This window comes from Anthonomus grandis, chromosome 4 (assembly GCF_022605725.1).
Source record: "Anthonomus grandis grandis chromosome 4, icAntGran1.3, whole genome shotgun sequence".
Lineage (NCBI taxonomy): Eukaryota > Metazoa > Arthropoda > Insecta > Coleoptera > Curculionidae > Anthonomus > Anthonomus grandis.
In genome coordinates this window covers 10,503,832-10,525,995 of record NC_065549.1, presented here as the reverse complement: position 1 = coordinate 10,525,995, position 22,164 = coordinate 10,503,832, and the positions used below count along the sequence as shown (strand labels likewise).

At 30.8% G+C, this 22,164-nt stretch overlaps 1 protein-coding gene across 4 annotated transcripts in view; it reads left to right on the top strand.

The window, feature by feature from the left end:
• Nucleotides 1–1,705: 1,705 nt before the first annotated feature.
• LOC126735597 (protein atonal-like) overlaps nucleotides 1,706–22,164 on the top strand; it is a 63,935-nt gene continuing 43,476 nt past the window's right edge. Inside the window, exons 1-2 of one of the 4 annotated variants that reach the window (XR_007660467.1) lie at nucleotides 1,706–1,875; nucleotides 2,047–2,263. The gene's annotated coding sequence lies outside the window, so the exon portion shown is untranslated. Of the gene's footprint in view, nucleotides 1,998–2,046; nucleotides 2,264–22,164 lie in introns of those variants that run through there. The other 3 variants (XR_007660468.1, XR_007660466.1, XM_050439641.1) reach the window with 3 other exon arrangements.

The window sequence follows — 22,164 nt, the reverse complement described above, 5'->3', positions numbered from 1 at the left end:
AGTATTTATTTTTATTTTAGTATTTCTGGCAAAATTTTTTCAAGAGCTTGTGTACAATTTAGTATATTATTTTTAGTACAATATAAAATACTAAGATCAAAGCATAGCTTACATGTAATTTTAATACTTATCTGATCTGATGTTTTTAAATAAAACCTCTTTCATTAATAACAATTTTTCAAATAAACTGCCACCCTACCATCTCTGCTTCCATATCGATAGCCAAGTTTCATTAATTTAATCAACCCATTGATTTGATCATTCAAGTTTCTGCAATTCTAATCACATCAAAATCATTTGGCTGCACAATATCTACAAATTCTTGAAATCCTCATATTTCAATTCTAATGTGTAACATGTGCCATTTTCAATAAATTAGACTAGACTTATTCATTATGTTATTAAGAACTAACTATAATATTAATTAGTTTTTTGGCTCTGTAAGTGCAGACTTCTGATAAAACAGGGGTATTTATTATCCAGATTTAAATGCCTAACATCAACATCCCTATCCCTGGATTGTGTACGGTTGGCACATTTTAATTCTTGTGACTTGCAACCCTCATAGTTCTGATTTCCCGAGTATTGCGAGCAGACATTTTGATTTATCAAACATTCATCTGCGAAGTGATTAAATCCCATACACTCCAAACATTATAGTACGCTGATATAATTATAAGCTTATAAGCTTGACCACTCTGCGCACTTTCTCCTTCTGAAGTAGTATATTATGTGTCTTTGGTTTGAGTTAAATATATTCCACAACTTTTTTACTATCTTAAAATGAAAACCTGTATGTAAACAATTATTAGATTTTATTATGCCATCAGTTAAAACAGCCTCATCAGCTTCTGTAATATCTTACTTATATTTACCACTTTAATTTTGGGCTTCCGTAGCTTAGGTTCCTATACATATAGAAGTACATATGGATAGAGTAGTTATTTCCAAGAGTACCTGTTAATTTAGCTTTTAATTCATTTATAGCACGTTTGCTGTCATTTGTTTAAGGTTTGCATGTGAAAATATTTTTTTTCTTTTTTTTCTTGTCGTCTGTGTCTTTGTTTTGTCTTTGTCTCTTGATTTATAACATTGGCTCAGAATCCAATCTGGCAGTTATTCACAGCTTCTTTCAAGTTTTCCATCTCCATTTTAATACCCTATATCAATCTCAGTATTATAGGTACTTTTCTTATAGTTCCAGAACAAGGCGCAAAATAAAACATAAGAATACGGTTTTGTTATGGCATAGATTTTTCCTCCGAGGATGATAACTCGGTACATGATGTCAATTTTTGGTAAGTTTTTTTTAGGATAAAATATAGTTTATCCAAAATTTTTTTCAAGTACCCATTGTTTATGTATCATATTAAACCAAATATCAGATTTGTATTTGTATGCAGCATCAGACCCAACTTTATGCTACACTTCAAACAAAAATCCTGCACGGACCCCATTCATAACATAATCTCCAAACTAGTACTACAAACAAAGCAGCATAGATCACAACAAAATTTTGCAAACCGCTACCTTTATTTACCACCTCTTCTGCACATTAAATGCACCCATTATTTAACATTTAAATCCACAAAAACCCTGACAAGATGAGACGACAAGTGTTATTGCTTACTGATTTACCTCAAATGGTGACATGTGATGCTATGAAGAAAATTTTGTTGTCAAATCTGTCAAACTATGACAGGTTAAGAATCAATCAAAGATCTATCAGAATTACGACACACTTAAAATAAATAATAATGGAGGAAGTGCTCAATTAATGCCCGAATGTATCAAGTAACTTCAGAAGCATCTCCAAGAATAAAATATCCGCACCATGTACATCTACAGATTAAGTTCTTATAAAAAGCGTCTCAGGTAATTAACCATTTAACATATAGCACCATTAAGGCAGTACCAGCGACGCACTGCTACACGACCCATCGTCTATATCAGTCAATAAAAATCGCATAATTTTAATAAGTAGTTATCGGAGTCGGGTCAGTTTATGGGTCGCCTGTTTGCCAGCTTTTAATTAAATACTTTTAGGGACCATAAAGTCATGGCGCGGTACCATTTTCCATAAGGTCGCTCCGCTGATAGGGAAAACGCGATCTTTTACGGTATTGAAGAAGGATAATAGTCAACTGGTCCAATTGACTCGTTATTATTATTATCAATCAGTGAAAAAGTGACCTAACTATAAAAAGTTGTTTAATCAAATCAAAATTTAATGAAATGCTCTTAAATTAAAATGTTAAATCAATATCACGCTGTTTTAACAATTTAATTTAAATTTATGTAGGCATCTTTATTAATGAATTAAAAGAAGAAACTATTTAAATGCCATTTCAGCAATGCTCGAAACTGATTAACTTTTTAGTTGATTTCCAACCCAAACAAGACCCCGCTGATCTTAATACGCCGCGCCATAAGAAACCCATAAATATTTTACTGCTTTCCTGTCAGTACCACTCTTTATCTGAAATGATCATATAGTACTGTACCGCAGGAATTTTTACAAGGTACTAACTTCTGGTTAGTGCTTTATAGTGTCCCGAAGATAAGACGGGATTAAGATGTCCAATTAGGGATAAAGGTATGGTACGGGCGATGTACCTTAAATAGTACGTTTCATTTCGTATCGTTAAAAATCGGAATTAAACGGCCGGTTTTTTTATATTGGTAAGCTGCGATTATTTTAAAATGAAGCGCGATTGGGTTTATGAGGCATAAATTAATTTTGTAACAATGTTGAGTTATCAGACATGAGAATATTTTCAAAATCTTTAAATTTACAAAATCACAAAGTCTAATCTTGTTTGATGTATGAATTACATATTAAAGATTTTAATTATTAATGAATACATTTTCGAAAAAAAGTTAGCAATTGAACAAATCATTTCTCCTGGTGGTATTCAAAAGTTTTTAAAATACGATATATGATTTTAATGAATAAAATGCTTCACAAAATTAAGATATCAATTATTTTCCAAATTTGAGTCATAAAATTTCGTGAAGTCAAAAACTGAAGACACGTAATAAATAGATATAAAAAAATTGTATTTTAAGCATTTTAATCAGCACAAGTAACGAAAAAATTAATAGAAAAATTAAAAAAAAAACATATTTATTAAAATTTCTGATAATGAAAAACGATAATGTGAATTAAAATAATTCATAAAGCATGAAAAAAAAATATTATTGAAATTTTAATCAACAAGTTCTTTGAAATTAAAAATTATACATTCGTAGCCAATATACAGGGTGTAAATAAATAGATGCGAAAAAATTCAGGGGCTGAATCTTTGGTAAATTTTAAGAAAACAACTTTATACGAACGTATGTCCTAACTTTTGAGATATCGGGTGGTAAAGGTTGAAGAAAATATATATGATTTTTTACAATACCTGTGAAACCTCTGTAGATATTTTGCGGATATATAGCGGATTGGAAGAAGCAGTACTTAATTTAATTAATAAACAACCTGACACCAGTACTAGAAAAATTGTTCTGCAGCTACATGTCAATCATATAACGGTATTGACTATTTTAAAGGATCAGTTATAATATCCAAATTACGTACAACGAGTCCAGACTCCATTACCACAAGATTTTCCTTCTTGAATTTTCTCGTTGGATATTAGAAGTCATTGAGAAAAACCCTCAGTTTTTAAGGCAGATTCTGTTTACCGACGAAGCTAATTTTTCCAGAGAGGTAATCAGTAACTACCATAATAACCACATTTGGGCAGATGAATCCCCATGCCATAGTTGAAGCTCAACACCAATAATTTTCTTTAAACGAATTGGTTGAAATCATTGAAGACCACCTTATTGACTTAATGGGGAAACATACACTAGTTTTCTTCAAGACATACTTCCAGTACTTCTTGAGGCGCTACTCCTAAATGTTAGAAGAGTAATGTGTTTATTGTGTTGTTTTATTAGCACGTCGTTATTTAGACGAAACGTATCCAAATCGTTGGATAGGCCGAGGTGGTCCTCAGTTTTGGCCACCTCGGTCACCAAATATGAATCCACAAGATTTTACCACATAGGGTCATTTAAAAACTTTGTTGTACAGGATTCCGGTACTATATATTGATAACTTGAGAAATTAAATCATTAATTCATGTGCCGTAATTCCAAATATAGACTCTTGCATAATGATAGAGGAGGATGGTTATTTTTAACACTATTTTAAAATTATTTAATTTCTTTTTTTTTTCATTTCGTTTAAAACAAAAATTAGGATCACATTTAAAACTTAATAATAAAAACTTAATACATTTAGGTAGATGGATTTTATTTTTTTAATCGAATACGCAACCTCGGACAAAAGAAAGTCAAGAGATCAAATTTGCTCAGAAATAAATGAGAATTACGAAAACAAAAAAAAACTGGCGTACCATATTTTTCATCAAAAATATTTAGTTTAAACCTTACACGAACGTCACTGGTACAAATGGTCTTTTGATGCATAGAAAAGGCATACCAAATTTTAAATTAACTACAGGGATTTTACAGGTATTATAAAAAAACATATATTTTTCTTCAATGTTTACCACTGTGTATCTCAAAAGTTACGCCTTTTAGGACATACGTTCATATAAACTTTTTTTCCTTAAAATTTACCCAAGAATTAGCCCCTGCATCTATTTATTTACACCCTGTATATTCTAAGCAAAATGGTCTTATTAACTGCTTAGATCTGCAGTATTTTTGATACTGCAGATCTAAGCAATTAGTAGTTGTTGCAATTATACCATTCTCCTAAGTTCTTCAGCCATCAATTCCTTCTTCTTCCTACAAATCTTTTGCCCATTATTTTTTCCTGGATAATAGTTTGCAGTAACTGGTATTTATCTCTCCACTTAAAAAAAAATCCCAAGTATTGCAGTTTGCCCTTCTTAATAATAAGTATCACTTATTTCTCTTTTTGCATTCTTCGCAAAACCTCCACATTTGTCATTCTCTCTGTTCACGATATTCTCAGTATGCTACGGTACCTCATCATTTTAAATATTTTTATTCTCTTAGTATCGATCTTTTTCAATGTCCACACTTTCATTCTGTAAAAAAGGACCGACAACACGTAACATGCTAGAAGGCGAATTTTAAGCTTAAGGCTTAGATCTTGTCCGCAGAACAGCTTCTTCATTTTAATAAATGTGGCTCTAGCTTTTTTCACTCTAACCCGACTTCTGACTTAATTATATTTTCCCACACATTCTATTTTTTGAACATGTACAGGGTCTTTCCCCATATATTGACTCCCCCTCTATAAGGGTTAGGTGAAAATTTAAAAAAAAATTATATAAAAATTTTATTTTATAATTTTAAAAATAATTATAAAAATAAAATTTTAAAAATATTGACATAGTTTATTCTATAAATGGTGAGAACTTAAAAATGATAACACTAGTAAAGGAACTGGAAATCTTGTTTGACACCAAAACCACTTTTCGGGATTATTATAATGCAATAATATTAAATGCAATGAATATTCCCGGTTTTATTCTAGAATTAACACAAGATTCTTCACTTTCATTTATAACAATTTGAAATATCGCTCTCTGGTAAAATCTCAATTAGAATATGCATCTGTATTTGGTCTCTATTCTTTGCTGTACACATTGATAAGTTAGAACAAGTTCAGAGGAAAATTCTAAACTTTTGCAATTTTAAATTTGGTAACCAACATCAATACCTAAATATGTTTCAGTCTTTATCTCAGAGAAGAAAAGTTAATGATGTCTGTTTTATCTACAAGATTTATAATCGTTTAATTGACTGCCCAGTTTTGTTAGTTTGTGTGCCAATTCATCTACTGGCAAGAAATGAAATATTGGAAGTTAGGTACCATGGAACAAATTATGGAATGCACAGTCCATTGGGTCGATCATTAAGTTTTCTGAATAAATATGAATATCAAAACCATCACAGCAAAAACAACCAAAATCTAGTCTTAAATCAATTTTGCCTTACAAGGGTCAGAAGTCCAGCTTCTATGATTTGAATAAAAACAAGATTTTAACGAATAAATGATCTGATTATTTGTTAATGGGTTAGTAAAACGAAGCTAAAAAAACGTAAGATTTAATCAATGTTTACTATTTCAATAATTTTATCAATTTTTGTAAATATTTATTTAGTTTTATGGAATTTTTTCTCATGACCAGCATTTAATTATTGTACATTCATTGAGATTAACATTATGGAAGACACAATCAAAGGCCTTTGACCAATCTCAAGCAACGGAGCCAACATGAAAGCTTTTTACACCCTATACATGCTACTTTACACTCTCTGTTCACATCTACTCGTGTACATATTATGCAGTTTTATTTTACATATTCCTGTAAGCCTGCACACTTAACGTAACAACAGACCCTATAAATTTTTACTTTTCTGAAAACTAATAATGGTTTCTCTATAACCCCTTGCAATTGTACTTGGATGGACTGGATTTCGCATGCGAAAAACAAGTTCGCCTCTCGCACTGGTGTACCGTGTCAAAAACGAGCCTCATTTTTTATTTTAACGACCTTTCAAGCGCTCGTAAAAACAATAATCGTAATAGTCACTAACCGCGCTGAACATTATCTCGCCGGACAGTTTTTTTTTTTTTTGAAAATTTCATCCGTTATGAAAAATATTCGCACTTAAAAAGTTGACGTGCTATTAAACCTCGGTGGTGGCGATTCATAATATATTTTTGCATAATAAATTGACAAATTGGACTAGAATAAAACGGCTTTTTTCGGACAAGTTTCTCTAGAATAGATTAACATTCTAAAAAGTGAATATTAATATGACAAATCGCTTTAAATCAAAATATTTAAAAGACGGTGTATAATTAATAAGATTTTTTGTATTAGTGGTCAAGGATATTAACGGTTAAATTGTTGAATTTTTTGAAAATTTGCAAAAAACCACTAATTATGTTTAGAAGAGATTTTTAATCAAATTCATTCTGTTTGAATAATTCATATTAGAAAATCCGCATATGTAACTCAAATTCGAATTGATTAACCACCTTGGTTTTGTTACAATAATAATTAATTAATAAATTCTTACTATAATTATAGTTATTAATAGTTATACATACTTTGACATGCACCTAGATGCATAAACATCTGTTTGTGCATATAGTGAATTACAAAAAAATCATAATGTATTGTGTAAATTAACTAAAAGCTACATCTAATTAATAATCAAAATTAATATAACCTTGACCTATGCTATCAAAAGTAGTTACAGAAAAAAAAAAATTCGAACAAACCTATTAAAGAAACCTTAACCTTAAATAAAAAATCTTTTCGTTTTTTTTTCAAGTATTTAAAAAAGTTATATTATTCTTTATTTTAATTTCCTATAGCGATTTTAATTTTTAAAGGAAATTATATTATTTAAAATTATTTATTTATCGACCAATGATCGATAAATGAAAATCGGTTATCTTACATTTAAAAAATAAAATGTTGCAATAAAGGTCTTTGATTGTGATTCTTAAATTCTGCAGAATAAAATTGCTATTGATCCAGACTGTAGTAGGAAAAAAAACATAAAAATAGAAAGAAAGTTCAATGTTCAAATCTGTGTTTTTTAATAGTTTTTTACCGTTTTAAAAAAGGTGATATAAAAAAATTATTCTACAAAAGTTGGAGGGTGCGATAGAGGATAAATAACGACCTTGCGTGTTTTATTTTCAAGGTCATTTGAAGATCAATGTCAATTTTGTAAATGGAGGTCTCTATTTTTGATGTCGAATTTAAAATCTCAATAGGTAAGAGGCAAGGGAATCTAATCATGCACTGCACAATCCTATTACGTCCAAATTTTTGTTCCTGGATAATTCTGAAGACGACATGAACAGTACCTTAAACTATAATTTTAAAAACGCTTTCCGAAATTTAAGGTTTAAATTAGACCTTCAAATATCCTTGAATATTAAACATAAAATCAAGATCATATGCCAATATTTCATTTCTGAAATTCAAAAACTAGCATATATTGCAATAACTACTTTAGCCAATGACCTTAAAAAAAGGCTCAAGCCAGTAATGTCTTTATCACCGTTGAAATCGATCATTTTAATAAAGTTTTCTTTTTTCACAAACCCTTTTTAAAGCAGCAGCTCTAATTCTATCAGACTTCTCTAAGGCATTGGATACTATAAGCCACCAACTCTTTTCTTCAATCTTAAATTTTGTTGAGTTTTCTGAGCATACAATTATACTTTTGATAAATTATTTTTCTGATAGATTTTAGATTGTTGAAACATTAAATGGCAGATCAGAGCATGGCAGGCTCAGTTATAAGATTCCAAGGCTCAATCTTGGGCCCTTTATTCTTTAATATTTATACAAATAACCTTGCTAATTGCATAAAGTTCTTTAAAGTACACCTAAATGCTGACGATATATAGCTTTATTTTTTCTTTTCTTCCATCTGATTGTTATTAGATTCAAATCATCATAATCTTCTTACCTTTCAAGAGAAACTTACCAAAAGCTTAAGTTTATATCTGGATGCCAAGTTATGCTTCAAATTCCATATTAAAACCTGTCTACAAAAAGCATATACCGCACTGAAGTTACTTTATCCTCTATCATCAGAATTCACTATCGGAATCTTTAAAAATTAAGCTGATTTAACTTTAGATTTGAGTCATTTTAACTTTTGTGAGGTGGTTTAATCACCATGTCTAGATTTCACTAAAACACGAAAGATTCAATGGATATAAAAATTTTGCTTCAGATAAATCTGTGGAATTAGAAAGTACGAGCCAGTCTCTCCTAAAGTAGAAGTCTGTAATTGGCTATATATGGTGAAAAGATGTAAATTACATTATTTGGTTGTATTTCAAAAAATCACGACACAATGGTTCAAACCTCCCACGAAGGACAAATAACCTTGAAAAATGATGTGAAGGTCCACGCATCCATTGTCATAATTAGTGTCGATCATTCCTACAGATGATAACTTAACTTTTCACTTAACGTTTATACCACCAAAAAAGAACTTAAAAAAACAAATATTTAGCAGTTCATAAGCCATTACCATGATTTGACCTTGTCAAGATTATTCTACATTCTTCACTCTTTCTGAATTCGGAATCAAAAATATTGACTTAAAGATCACCCTGTAAATGAACCCCAAGGTCAAATTCATGGTTTAATCTGAAAAAGCCATTTTTTTATATCATTCCTTTTTACAGAATCATTCGCGTGGTGGGATTAAAATGAAATACCCCGTATAGCCCTGTCTCAGTATGAGATATATTAAACAATTTTAATTAAATTATGTTTTTCGTATCAAAAATGGTGTAAATATCAGAAAATACAATTTTCAGATGATCGAGATAATAGTAGAGAATTAAAAACGGTATATAAAAAAAATGGTAAAAAAGTTCAATGGTCGTATCTCTACTCCAATTTCATTCTAAATTCTTTTGTAATTTACATAATATATAATTTAAATAAAACATTATAGTTTCTCGAGAACTAAAAAAAAGAACATGTTTTTAATTTATTCATTAAAAAATGACATCAATCATAATTTAAATATTCATATATAACAGGAAGGAAGGCCGATATACATAAAGGAACTTTATTTGGATATTGAACCATAACTCTTCAATTACACTAAATCTTCATGACATCCGCGTACTTTATGCTTATCCACACTGTCAATACTAGCTTTTCAATAAATATTTTCTTGAAAGTAACTACGTATATACTTAAACAATAAATTAACTAGAACAGTTCTCTACATTTATCACGCTCAATGTACCATATGACCATCACGTATAGAAAAGTAACATTAAAAAGAAATTATGCCCATTGCCCGAGGTACGGTAAATTAAAAAGCAAATAAAACTGGCGAATCTTAATTATTGATACACCTCGAGAGTAAGTAATAAAATGGATATTAATTTTATGTATCTACAAACTATGTTTATTCTAGGTTGTAAATACACCAACCAAGAACAAGTATATTACAGGTACATAATTTATTTTGCTTAATCATTTATATATTTTTTAATTTTTGTACCATCTTTACACACGTTATAGAATTTATTTTAAAAATTTATCTACTACTATATGTCCTGAATGTATTGGTTAAATATAGGGTCTATCAATAGAAGTGATAGAAGTTTAGTGGGCCATGTACGCAAAATGGTATGTGTCAAAACATATGTATCAAAACGCAACGTATAGCTATCGTGAAAAGGTGTTACGAAAATGCGCAGTCGGTTAGAGCCTGTTATCGTGCTCTTAGAGAAGATTTTGGCCATCGTGGACGGCCTTCTGAGCTTGCAATAAGGCGCACAATTAATAAGTTTGATCGGGAGTACACTCTTCTGGATAATAAGCCACCAACGCGACAAAAAAGTGCAAGGACCGCTCAAAATTTCGCCGCTGCAAGAGAAAGTGTTGACGCGAATAACAATGTGTCTGTTTTGCGCCGTTCTCAGCAATTAGGCATTTCACCAATGTCTCTGTGGTGCATTTTGAATAAAGACTTAGGCCTACATCCATATAAGATGGTTCTAACTCAAGAATTGAAGCCTGCTGACCATGGTTTGCGAAGAACGTTTACCGACTGGGCCCTGTTGCAGTTGGAACAAAATGCCGATTTTGGGAAACAAATCATCTTTTCAGATGAAGCCCATTTTTGTCTTAGTGGCGTTGTCAATACGCAAAATTGCCGCTTCTGGTGTCAGAACAATCCCCAGAAATTAGTACAGGTGCCATTACACACGTTAAAAGTGACTGTGTGGTGTGGTTTGCATGTCGGTGGAATTATCGGTCCATACTTTCTTGAGGATGCAGGGGGGCGTACTGTGACAGTCAACGGAGAGCGCTACCGCGACATGATAACAAACTTTCTTTGGCCTGCAATTGATGGTGGAGACTTCGAACAGAATTGGTTTCAACAGGACGGAGCAACATCACACACCGCCCGAGCCACAATTAATTTATTAAGAGAGCGTTTTGAAGATCGAATAATTTCGCGACATGGCAATATCAACTGGCCACCAAGGTCCTGTGATCTTACTCCCCTGGACTTTTTCCTTTGGGGATATGTGAAGTCGAAGGTGTATTCTAACAATCCTCAAACCATCAATGAGTTGAAAGTTAACATAACTAGGGTTATTCGCGAAATTCAGCCCAACTTGTTAGAAAAAGTGATTGAAAATTGGGTTCATCGTCTAAACGTCTGCCGCTGTAGCCGAGGTGGACATCTTAATGATATTTTGTTTAAAACATAATGTTACATAACAAACTACAACATGAAACATCAATCATAAAAATTAACCAATTCGTTTTTATTTTTTAGCAATTTAAACTTATATCATTTTTATTGGTAAACCCATTATTTACGATCTTAAAGTTAAATCTTTGTACATTAAACCAGAAGATTTTTTTGTAATAAGTCTGAACCTTTGTTACAATTTGCCCCGCCTCGGAGTGAAAAACAACACTATATAGAGTAAGTTGCACATATTTTTCAATAGTCTATTTATTTAAATACAAACATAAACATATAGATAAATCAAAAAAGTGTATCAATGAAGAGTATTCTATATTTAGTGTTTAAAAATGTTGAACAACATTTGGTGTTAGTATTAATGTTCATCTACGATTTACAATCAGAATTGTAATTATCGCAGATATATGGAAAACTTCCTTCTGTGCAAGTTTCATGTGACCATATTTTTCATTCCCGGTAACAAATCCACTTTTCTTTAAATTTACTATTTTCATAGGATTCAGTGTAAACTAAACAAAAATATTGGTCTTCTGGGTTTTTTCTTTACTTTCTTCACTTCTAATTTTATAATTTCTTTGTATTTTTTAGATTTTCGACTATTTTGTTCTTCTTCTAGAGCATCTTTCTCTGGCGCATCAGTAACTATCGCCGTTTTCCATTTTCTTCAAACCCTAAGGATTGTCTTTCGTTGCTCAGGCAGGAAGTGGGCGAACAAACTCTGGCAAGAATGTTGTCTTGCCTTTAGAAGTTTTTTGAGAAGTAGTTTCATTGAATTCTGATGTTGAAGCAACTGGTTCTGGATCACAAATTTCAAAATCAGAGCTGCCATCCACTTGGATAGATCCTGGAGGACCGTAATCTAATAAACTGATCATTAAATTTTTGTCTTGGAAACAGAAACGCCTCCCATTGTGCAATTTACTATTGCACTTATGGCAACATATATTACAAGAACCACTGTTTCAGTAGAAATTATTCCATTCGCCTGCTTCGTTCCTTTTTATAATAATCTTGCATGTTTCGGCATCGTAGTCAATCCTGTCTCGTTCAGATTCCAAATTTATGCGGCTCTAAATTTGTATCGATAGCTAACTTAATTTAAAAAAATAGAAACATTGATTCTATTGAAATTTGTTGTTTTTTGCAAACTCACCGGTTCTGAAGTTCTAATAGAGAGGTCTTTGTTCTTTTTATATAGTGCGGCTCTTAATTGGTCTTTCTTGGCTCTAGACTATTAAGTCATTACTTCTAGCGATAGCAAAATTGCAGCCTTTTAAAATCTTATTTTTCGCATTTTTATTTATTTTTTTTCTTTAGTACACCTGTTCATTGTTTGTAGGTGTGTTGTTGTTTGTAGAGTTTGTATTTCTTGTCAATGTCAATGTCACATTATTAGGATAACTATTCCACCAAGAGTCATATAGAGAACTAAGCCAAACTGTCAACAGGAAACTTAGAATTGATAAAGATGCCTACGTCGCCTCAATATGCGAGGATATCAAAAAATACGCAAATCAAAATCAGCTTGGGGATCAATTTAAAAAAGTGATGCTCTCAAAAACCTTCAAACCCCAATATCTTATAAAAGACTTTTCTGGTGTCAGAGTGAGTAGGACGCCTGAAATCATAGGAAGATGGCGTCAATGCTGTGAGAATATCATGGCAGCTGAGAAGATTAACGTAAAGGAAAACTATCCACTCCAGTTTCAGATGCATGAACTATCAATTCTAAGGAACGAAGTCGAGAAAGAACTTAAAACACTGAGACAAAAAGTCGCATTCACAAAGGTATTAACTTGCTGCACCAGATCTGTCAAAAAGTATGGGAAACTAAAAATCCCTAAAAGATGAACTTCAGAATCATCGTCCTAATAAATCACGCAAGCAAAATATTACTGCACATCATACAAGAAAGAGTTTCGTAATATAGCCTCATGTTGGTTGAAAACTTTGAAGGCTAGAATTAGTAAACAACAACTTTGTTTCAGTTCAACAAATTGAAAACTAAAAACAAAGTTGAAATGGAAACAGCGTAGGTAAAAGCTGATGTGATCTTGCGAAATGTCATCTTGACAAACGGCTGTGTGTATACATTCGGCATTTGTGAAGTTATGTGTACGATAGTAAAAACTTGTGCCGTTTGTGCGGCACCATGGGATAAAGGCGATTTAAGCCAATCCTTTCACAAGTAAATACCGATATTGTCATAAAATCACATCAAGGGACAACCGTAGAATAATAAAAACTTATTAAGAAATCTATAATAATTATAAAAATTTAATTTCCATAAAAATGCTTTTTATTAGATAAGTACCTTGACTCTAATGAAGTACATTAAAACGCATAAAAAGTTTATAAATGGTAATATTGTTTATAATTTAAAGCATAATCTATTAATAATAAATATTTATCATGTAAATATTTTTGACGACGTCAAGAAAAAAATGCTTTATATTTTATTAAAGAAGAATAGTATTGTTTTGCGCCTGTCAAAATAAGTGACACATTTTTATGATAAAGTGTATTTTTTGCCATTTTTAGATAGGCATTTGGCATCATTGCATCAGAGATGTTGCAAGCAAATAAACTGGCCATAGTTCCACGGCAATGCTTATTCTAGTCATTCAATATTCTGTTTCAATGGGTCAGAAAACGGGTACGGCAGGGATGCATTCTCTACTCTATACTTCCTAATCTACGTAGAGTGGATCATGAGAAGGGCTCTGGATGACTGGGAGGGTGAAGGAAAAAGGATTTATAACCCTCGGTATGCTGATGACACTGTCGCAGTGGTAAATAATGAAAAAGAAATGTATAATCTTTTACAACAAATAGAACAAGTAAGCGTAGAAACCGGACTGCGGCTTAATAAATCCAAATGTCATCTAATTATTATAAATCGGGCAGAAACGATTTCTCTACCCTTACAGCTAATCCAAGACAGAAATAAAGAAAAATTTTATTTTTTAGTTATCTAGACACGAAAATAACAAATAAAGATGGCTCAGAGCAGGAGATCAAAAGAAGAATTGGGATGGCAAAGCAAACTTTAGTAGACTGTTCGAAATCTGGAAAGACCATCATGTCTGTAAGGAAACTAAAATGAAACTTATGAAACCCCTACTTCTTATTGCAGAGTACGGATGGGAATACTGGACCATAAATGCCGCGTGTCGAAGAAGAACTGATTTTAAAAATAATACTTAAAAAAAAACAAAAAAACACGCTTTTATTGCTAATCGAACTAAAAAGTAGAAAATAATTTACTACTTTTACTTTTTAATTACAAAAAGTTTTTATTACAGTAGTAGAAGGACAATCAATCATAATTCAGACAATCAATCATAATTAATTACCTCAAATAAAAATCATAATAAAATTTAAGTTATAAACAGAATAATTCAAATCAAAGTAAAAGGTGTAGGGTGCATTTCACTTCATTTTCATAACTCTTCTCTCATAGATAGTTGCCAATAAAAGACTTGTCATATTTTATATATTGCGCACCCCACGCTTTTTACTTTGATTTGGATTATTTTGTCAATATCTTAAATTTTATTATGATATTTATTTCATGTAATTAATTATGATTGATTGATCAGGGGCGGCGGCATGTTCAAACTTTTCATACTCTTATTATTAAAATCGATAAAATGAATGTTAACTGAAAAAGTATAAAATTTTGATAAATAGAAAATACAATGTGAATTAAGCAAAATTCTGCTGGCCGTCCGTACAACTATAGACAGACTTATTTAAATGTCATTGATCACATCACATAGTGTTTCTGAACGTTAACCGAACTTGTATGATAGTGTAAATAAAAAAAAAATCCTGGCAGTCCTAATAAAGATAATAGAAAACTGTTATCAAATTATTGCATTGTCATCGGTCCTTGATACGTGTGCAAAGTTTCAAGTTGATCAGACTTTTAGAAACCAGTGAAAATCAAGCTCAGATTCCGTTACATCATAGATGCAACCCGGGCTAATAAAAGCGTATTAAAAATTAAACTGCACAATGGAGAAAGACTTTATTTTTTATTTTATGTGGAGCCCTCGAGGAACTATTTAGTTCATCAAACATCCAACATTAAATTCAACTAATTTAAGAGATTTTCTGAGGAGTTTGTTTATAAAAATAAAAATATAAAGTCGGAACTATAATAAAACGTCAAGATAACGTTTCTTCTTATACAAACCATAAAAAATCATAATACGACTACAAAAAAAAATGTCAATCGATAACAGTTTTTGCCAGACGCCAAAGTTAAAAGAAAATATTTGATTTATAGCGACATACCGCGGCGTGAAAAAACCGAAGAATTTCACAGAAAAACGCCACTATACGTTTATTCTTCCGTTTAAGGAGTGATCTTGGCCTTTGAATTCAGCGATTAATTTAAAGAGGAATTTTCTTCTCATAAAGTTTTTTGCGCGCAAATTCTGATCGGGAAACGCACAGATTTAATTGGAGTCGAGATAAAACCGACGCGGCATTTCGGATTTCACACTTTTTTAATGAATTTACTTGATTCGACAGATGGTGAAGGATGATCTGCATTTTAAAGTGCTTAACATACATCATAAAATGTGCATTTTTAAGACAATACTTCTCGTATTAAAATTACTGTTATCCGGTAACAAAGACGTATACGCTTATAGAAAAGTTTAATTATTAAAAACAGTTACAATTTCACTTCGCGCACGAAGTGATTAGATTTGTAAAATTACATCACGAACACGTGCTTAACGTTACCGGTACGTTAAACAGTTTCTTAATAAAACACTTTTATTCCGATTAAGATTCAGTCAATAAATAAACCAAAATCGTTTCTTAAAATTGCAACTCGTAAATATAAAAAAAAATTTCAGAAATGTGTCTATTTAAAAGAAAATTCGAAAATATTTCAAGCACTAATAAGGAGAATTTAAGTTTTAACTATTTTGCTTTTTGAGAATATTTTCAAAAAGAGAAAATAAATAGAATATACTCATTGTCTATGGCATTGAGTCGAATTGAATCGAAGAAACGATAAATAAGATTTATCCCGTATTTGGTTTATCAGAAAATCTTGAAAAAATAAGAAATAATTAAAGTAGAGAAACAAATGCACTTTTTTCTTATTTGTTGTTTAGGCCTGATGTAGGCCTATGTTTTAATTAAATGTAAATGTTCCTGTGAGAGTGGCGTATTTTTTGTCCTTTTAGACTAATTCAGTTTTGCACAAAAATAGAGATTTTTTTGTGTTCCGTAATAATATGACACTTCATCCTGAAGAATACCTCAACTCTATAAAGCTGTCTATAGTTCTTCATCAAATCAACTTTTTTTTATAATAAAGCCTTTATCAGCGTTATCTTTAGTTGATCGGAAATAAATCTGTGTTTGAATGACGCGGAATAGCTGACTTTATAATACTAAAGTTGAAATTATACCCATTTGTAATGAAGTCGACATTTTTGTTTATCTTTGTTTAGCATATTCCAAACAGCGGCGACAACAAACTTTTGAAAAAAATTGGTGTCTGATGATTATTCATCTTTTATATACTAGGTTATATGAAATATCCGTCACTGTCAATCAAAAATATTGGTTTGTCAACTTGTTCTTGAAAGTTATTTCGAAAAGTGTTAGATAATGCCTAAAAAAAGATATAATAGATATAATGAACAATCGCAGCTGATGATTTTAAATATATTGGCTTTTTTCAACTGGAAAAGGAACAAGTCCGAAACGGAATTGCACTTCAAATTGAGAATGTGATACAGCGAGCCGCAGATGCAACAAAATTGAGCACAACAACGATCGCAAATATAAAAAAGAATGGGATAAAATCAGATCAGGATTACGCAGCCCGTATATCTTCCAAGCAAAAACCAAAATTACAACATATTTGAAACATAGAATTCGGGACACAATTTATTTTATGTACGCCAGAAAAGAATATGTAATATTGGCAACAATAAGAGAAAAGTTCAGGGAAGAAATTGAATATTTTGAGTTTTCCATTGACTCCTTAAGAAGATGGATCAATAGTATAGGCTTCAAGTGGAAAAAATCAAATAACAGAAAATATTTGATGGACTTGCCAAATATTGCTCATAAAAGAATCAATTTTTAAGGGAGTATATCGAAAATAGAAATGTAGGTCCGGAAGGTTTTACTCCAGTTTTCATTGACGAGACGTGGATTTTTAGCAAGGGATCATTTCGTAGTAGCTGGCAAGATGACACCAAGCACACGGATTCAAGGAAAAACAGTGAAGGTAAAAATTATCTGGTTATCTTTTTAGATTTCTTTTTGAATAAAAAATATTGCCCTTGTAAGGGCCCTCTAACTTCATAATTTCATCTGTTTCATAGTTTCATATAATTTCTCTCTAAGACAATATGAGGGAATTTAACTCCATACACTACTCGTATGTGCATGGAACATTACTTTTTAATTATATTAAATTTATGTTCTGGAAGAATGATTTCTAAAAGAAGAGAATTGAATTATCTTTTATTTTTAAGGTCATCGTTATATCGTGGTCCACGCCGGAACAAAAGATGGCTTCATCAAGGGTGCAAATTTAATATTCACGAGTGGATTAAAGACGGGAGATTCTCATGACAATATGAACAGGAAAAACTTCGAAAACTGGTTTAAAACTCAGCTGGTTCCAAATCTTCCCCAAAGTCATTTATAATCATGGACAATGCAAGTTACCATTCTGGTTTATTATAAGAAGTCCCGAGAAAATCTTGGACAAAGCAGAGACTGACCGAATGGTTGAAGAAAAAGAATATTGGCTTTCCAGAAAAAGCCATGAAAGATAAATATGGAGTATTGCACGCAGAAACTGCCCTAGTGAAAAAAAGTACTTTCTTGATGAATATGTTAAACCTTTAGGACACAAAATTTTGCCAGTTTAATGCAATTGAAATGGTATGGTCGGAATGTAAACGAAAATATGATCAATATATTTCCAATTTTAAGGGGTCACCTTCAGAAGTTCTGACTACATGGGAAAGGGTAATAAACGAAATTTGTATAGATCATTGGCAAAAATATGTTTTTCATACAGATAAGGTAATTGAAAAGGCTTGGGAGGCAATACCAGTGTGTGATGCCTATGACATTCTGCCACTTGTGATTACGACTGACGAAGACTACGATGACGAAGAAAATATCTCTGATTTCAGTTCTGACTCTGACAATACTGACAAGATTGATTAAGCTTTTTTTGTTCTAGCAAATTTTATTTTATAATCGTCATTTAAGTATTCAATCATATCGTTGCAATTTCATTAACTTGGTAATGCAATATGGCGAGTTTTTTTTGAGTTTGTATGTTATATTTTTTGGAATGGTATTTTCATTTTAATGTGTTAACATATTCCTTCAAGCAGCATTTTTTTTCATGAACAAGTAAATTAAATTGTCAGTATTTAAATTTTTCCCAGTGAGTTAAAATAATTTTATACCATTATTCACAATTTTTGTAAGCTCGGTTTTGTTACGTCTACTGCTCGTGCCGAATTCTACTTTTTAAATATGTTGTAGATTTGGTTTTTGCGGTCTTTTGCTTGGAAAATATATGAGCAGCGTAATCCTGATCTAATTTTATCCCTTCCTTCGATCGTTGTTGTGCTCAATTTTGTTGCATCTGCGGCTCGCTCTATCACATTTTCAATTTGAAGTGCAATTCCGTTTCGGACTTGTTGTTTATGTCCCATTATTTATGATTAATTATAATAATATTTGTTAAGTTTGTTAATAATACAAAAGATACTACAAGATTTTTTAAAATTTTTTGGGAATGAAAGTATATACACGAATATAAAAATATAATAATATGCTGCTAAAATAAATCATTTGTTAATTTCTGAACGTATAAAAATACATAGCAAACTATTAATTTCTGAAGGCGATGGTAAAGTTTCTAACCTAATATTGATTGGCAAAAATATCTACGCAATACGTTTTTTCTCACCTGGATGACGTAACTACAAATGGGTATAATTTCGACTTTAGTAGATATTTCGGTATTCGGTTTCGAATTTTGGTAAAAATAAGTACGGATCTGGAAAAATCTCCAAAAAAGTTTTTTTTTTTAAGATTCCGAAAATTTTGGAAGCATAATGGAACGAACATTTACTTGAAATACCATGAAATACTTTCAAAAATTTCATTTGTTTGGGGTACAAGGATTCATTGGTCTGGGGTTAAATCATTTTTAATATTACAATGAATACAAAGCATAGCCACAGAGAAAAATTGCGCATAGAAGAATAAACATATACCATGTATCCATCCTAATGAGCAAATATAAAATCCTCATCCATTTTTTCCACCACACAAAATGTAAACAAACAAACAAAAAATTTGCTTATGAGACCGTTCCATTGTTTTTTGTTTGTTTGTTTACTAATGATTAAAGTTTTAGACACTATTCTAGCACGCTAATAAACTAACTCTAAAAAATAAACTAAAACCATGATAAATACTTTTGGAGCTCATAGATGTCAATATTTGGAGGTATTCTTTTCGTCTAAAAGGGAATATAAATTGAATTGCCTTTTTAAAAGTAAAAATTGACTATGCAGTTCTAATATGAGTATTATTTCGATACAAACATTACCTTATTTAGTCTATATTTAGTATTTCGGCGATGACTTATATCTTGTAAGACAGTTTCTTTTCTTAATAATTCGTAACTGTTTTAAAAAATAATCTTACATCAAAAATATTTAATCAGTCTATCCTTTTTAACAAAGACTCATAGAATAGTTCAACTACATTATGAACACGTGCTTAACGCTACCGGTACCCTAAACACTTTTTTAATAAAACACTTATATTCCGATTAAATATTTACTCAATAGGTAAATAAAATTCGTTTCTTAAAATTTCAACTCTTAATGTAATGGTAAATGGCAGCTTTTAGAATTGCCATAATGTTTTTATGAAAAATTTAAATATTTTTACGCAAAAATTATCGACGTTTGTTAATGAGAATATCTTCAAAAAAAATGTCATAAATAAATAAACTCTTTAAAAAAATATTGAATTTGTAAAACTTAATAATAATAATTCCAATTATAGAGAGTTTTAGGAGATTATAAATAAAAACTTGCCCTTATTGTCTTGGACAAATTTCATTTGTTTGAGAAAATTCTACAAAATTATTGTAGAAATACTGTAAATGAAAATTATCCCTTATTTCAAATATGTACAAATATCCAAAAATGCGTTTTGGAATCATTGCTGAAAATAATTCAAGCAATAAGGATAAATGAAATGTATTCCTGATCTGTTTTATTAGAACATTTTGAAAAAATGCATTTATTTGAGAAACATTTTCAAAATAAATATAGAAATAGGGAAATAAATAGATTCACCCTCTGTTTAGGATATGAAAAAATTAAAGAATTTTTTTTCAGAGAAATTACCGAAAAATTTGAACCTTAGTAGAACAACAAACAATCATAAAACAAAATTAACGAAAGGCCCTAACTTATTTCTGTACTTTCTGTAAAGTTCATTTGAATATTCCCCCCTTTTGGTTGTAATTTTTACTCTTTATAATTTAAGAAAAGCACCTAAATATTTTAATTTATGTTAGGTCGCATACCTATATTATATACATACAATACAAAATCATTTTTTTTTAATTTTATAAATTAAAGGAAAAAAATGCTTAAAACACACCTGCTTTCCAGACATCCAAAACAATTATATTTAAATTTTATTCTCATATATTTCGTAATGTAATGATAAATATATGATAAAAAAACTAAACTTGAAAAACAAAATATTAGAATTAATAAACTACAAAGTTAATTTATTAAGTCTAAATATATTATTCAAGCACCAGAATCAAAAGCAGGGAACGCATCACACCTGAAAAGTCAATAAACTTCCTTTTGTCTTCGATGACAATCGATCAAAAAAAACCTAATTAATTACACCTTAATATTTATTATTTAAAGTAAATGTTTTAAATTAAAATCCGGGTAGAAAGCATTGACCTTTAAAATTTGAATAGAAAATAAACGATTAAAAAATCCAACCAATAAAATACACATATACAAATTGACCCTGTATGCCGCAAGCTCAATGAACCGTTTAATAACGTTTACTTAATGAAAAATCTATGCCGAAAATAACTAACCAATAAAAATGTTGTCTATGCGTTTATTGGCTGCTCAGATAATCAGCCTTTCATATTGGGTGTTTATTATATGATAATCAAATGGTCACACCTAAATTTTCTTTCGACGAGGCCCATTCTACGATCAGTCGATAGGCCTCGGTTAAGGAATCAAGTCCGTTACACCAGGCTCATTATTATAATTTAGCTGTGTCTTCGAATTAGTTTTTCACATCTTCGTTACACGAGGACTTATACATAATTATTCAAAAAGGTGAAATCCTTGGAACATGCATACCACGAAGTTAAATAACAATTAAAGGGCGAAAAGATTCTGTAATCAATCATAAAACAATGTTCGGCGAATGTCAGTATGCTCATTAGGAAGAAAAGTCTGCGTAAATGGCTTTGAAAAATTTGAATAGACTTCTGCACGCGCACTGTTTAATTTTGAAGCTTCTAAAGCGATTATTTATTCCTTAACTTATGCCAAAAAAAAATCAAATTATTAAATGGTTTTATGGGGATAATTCTGGAATACTATATTGAGATTTGTTTTCAATTTCGTTTGAAAACAGACCGATTTCTTGCAAAAAAATAATTTTAAATGTGGTTTCAAATTTTGGAATGTTCTTCAAAGTTATTGTAAATGCCACACTTAAGTGTAAGAACCTTCTATAAAAAAAGTTTAATAGTAGGACTAGAAGAAGTGGTTTGTAGTGCCCTAAACGTGGATTCAA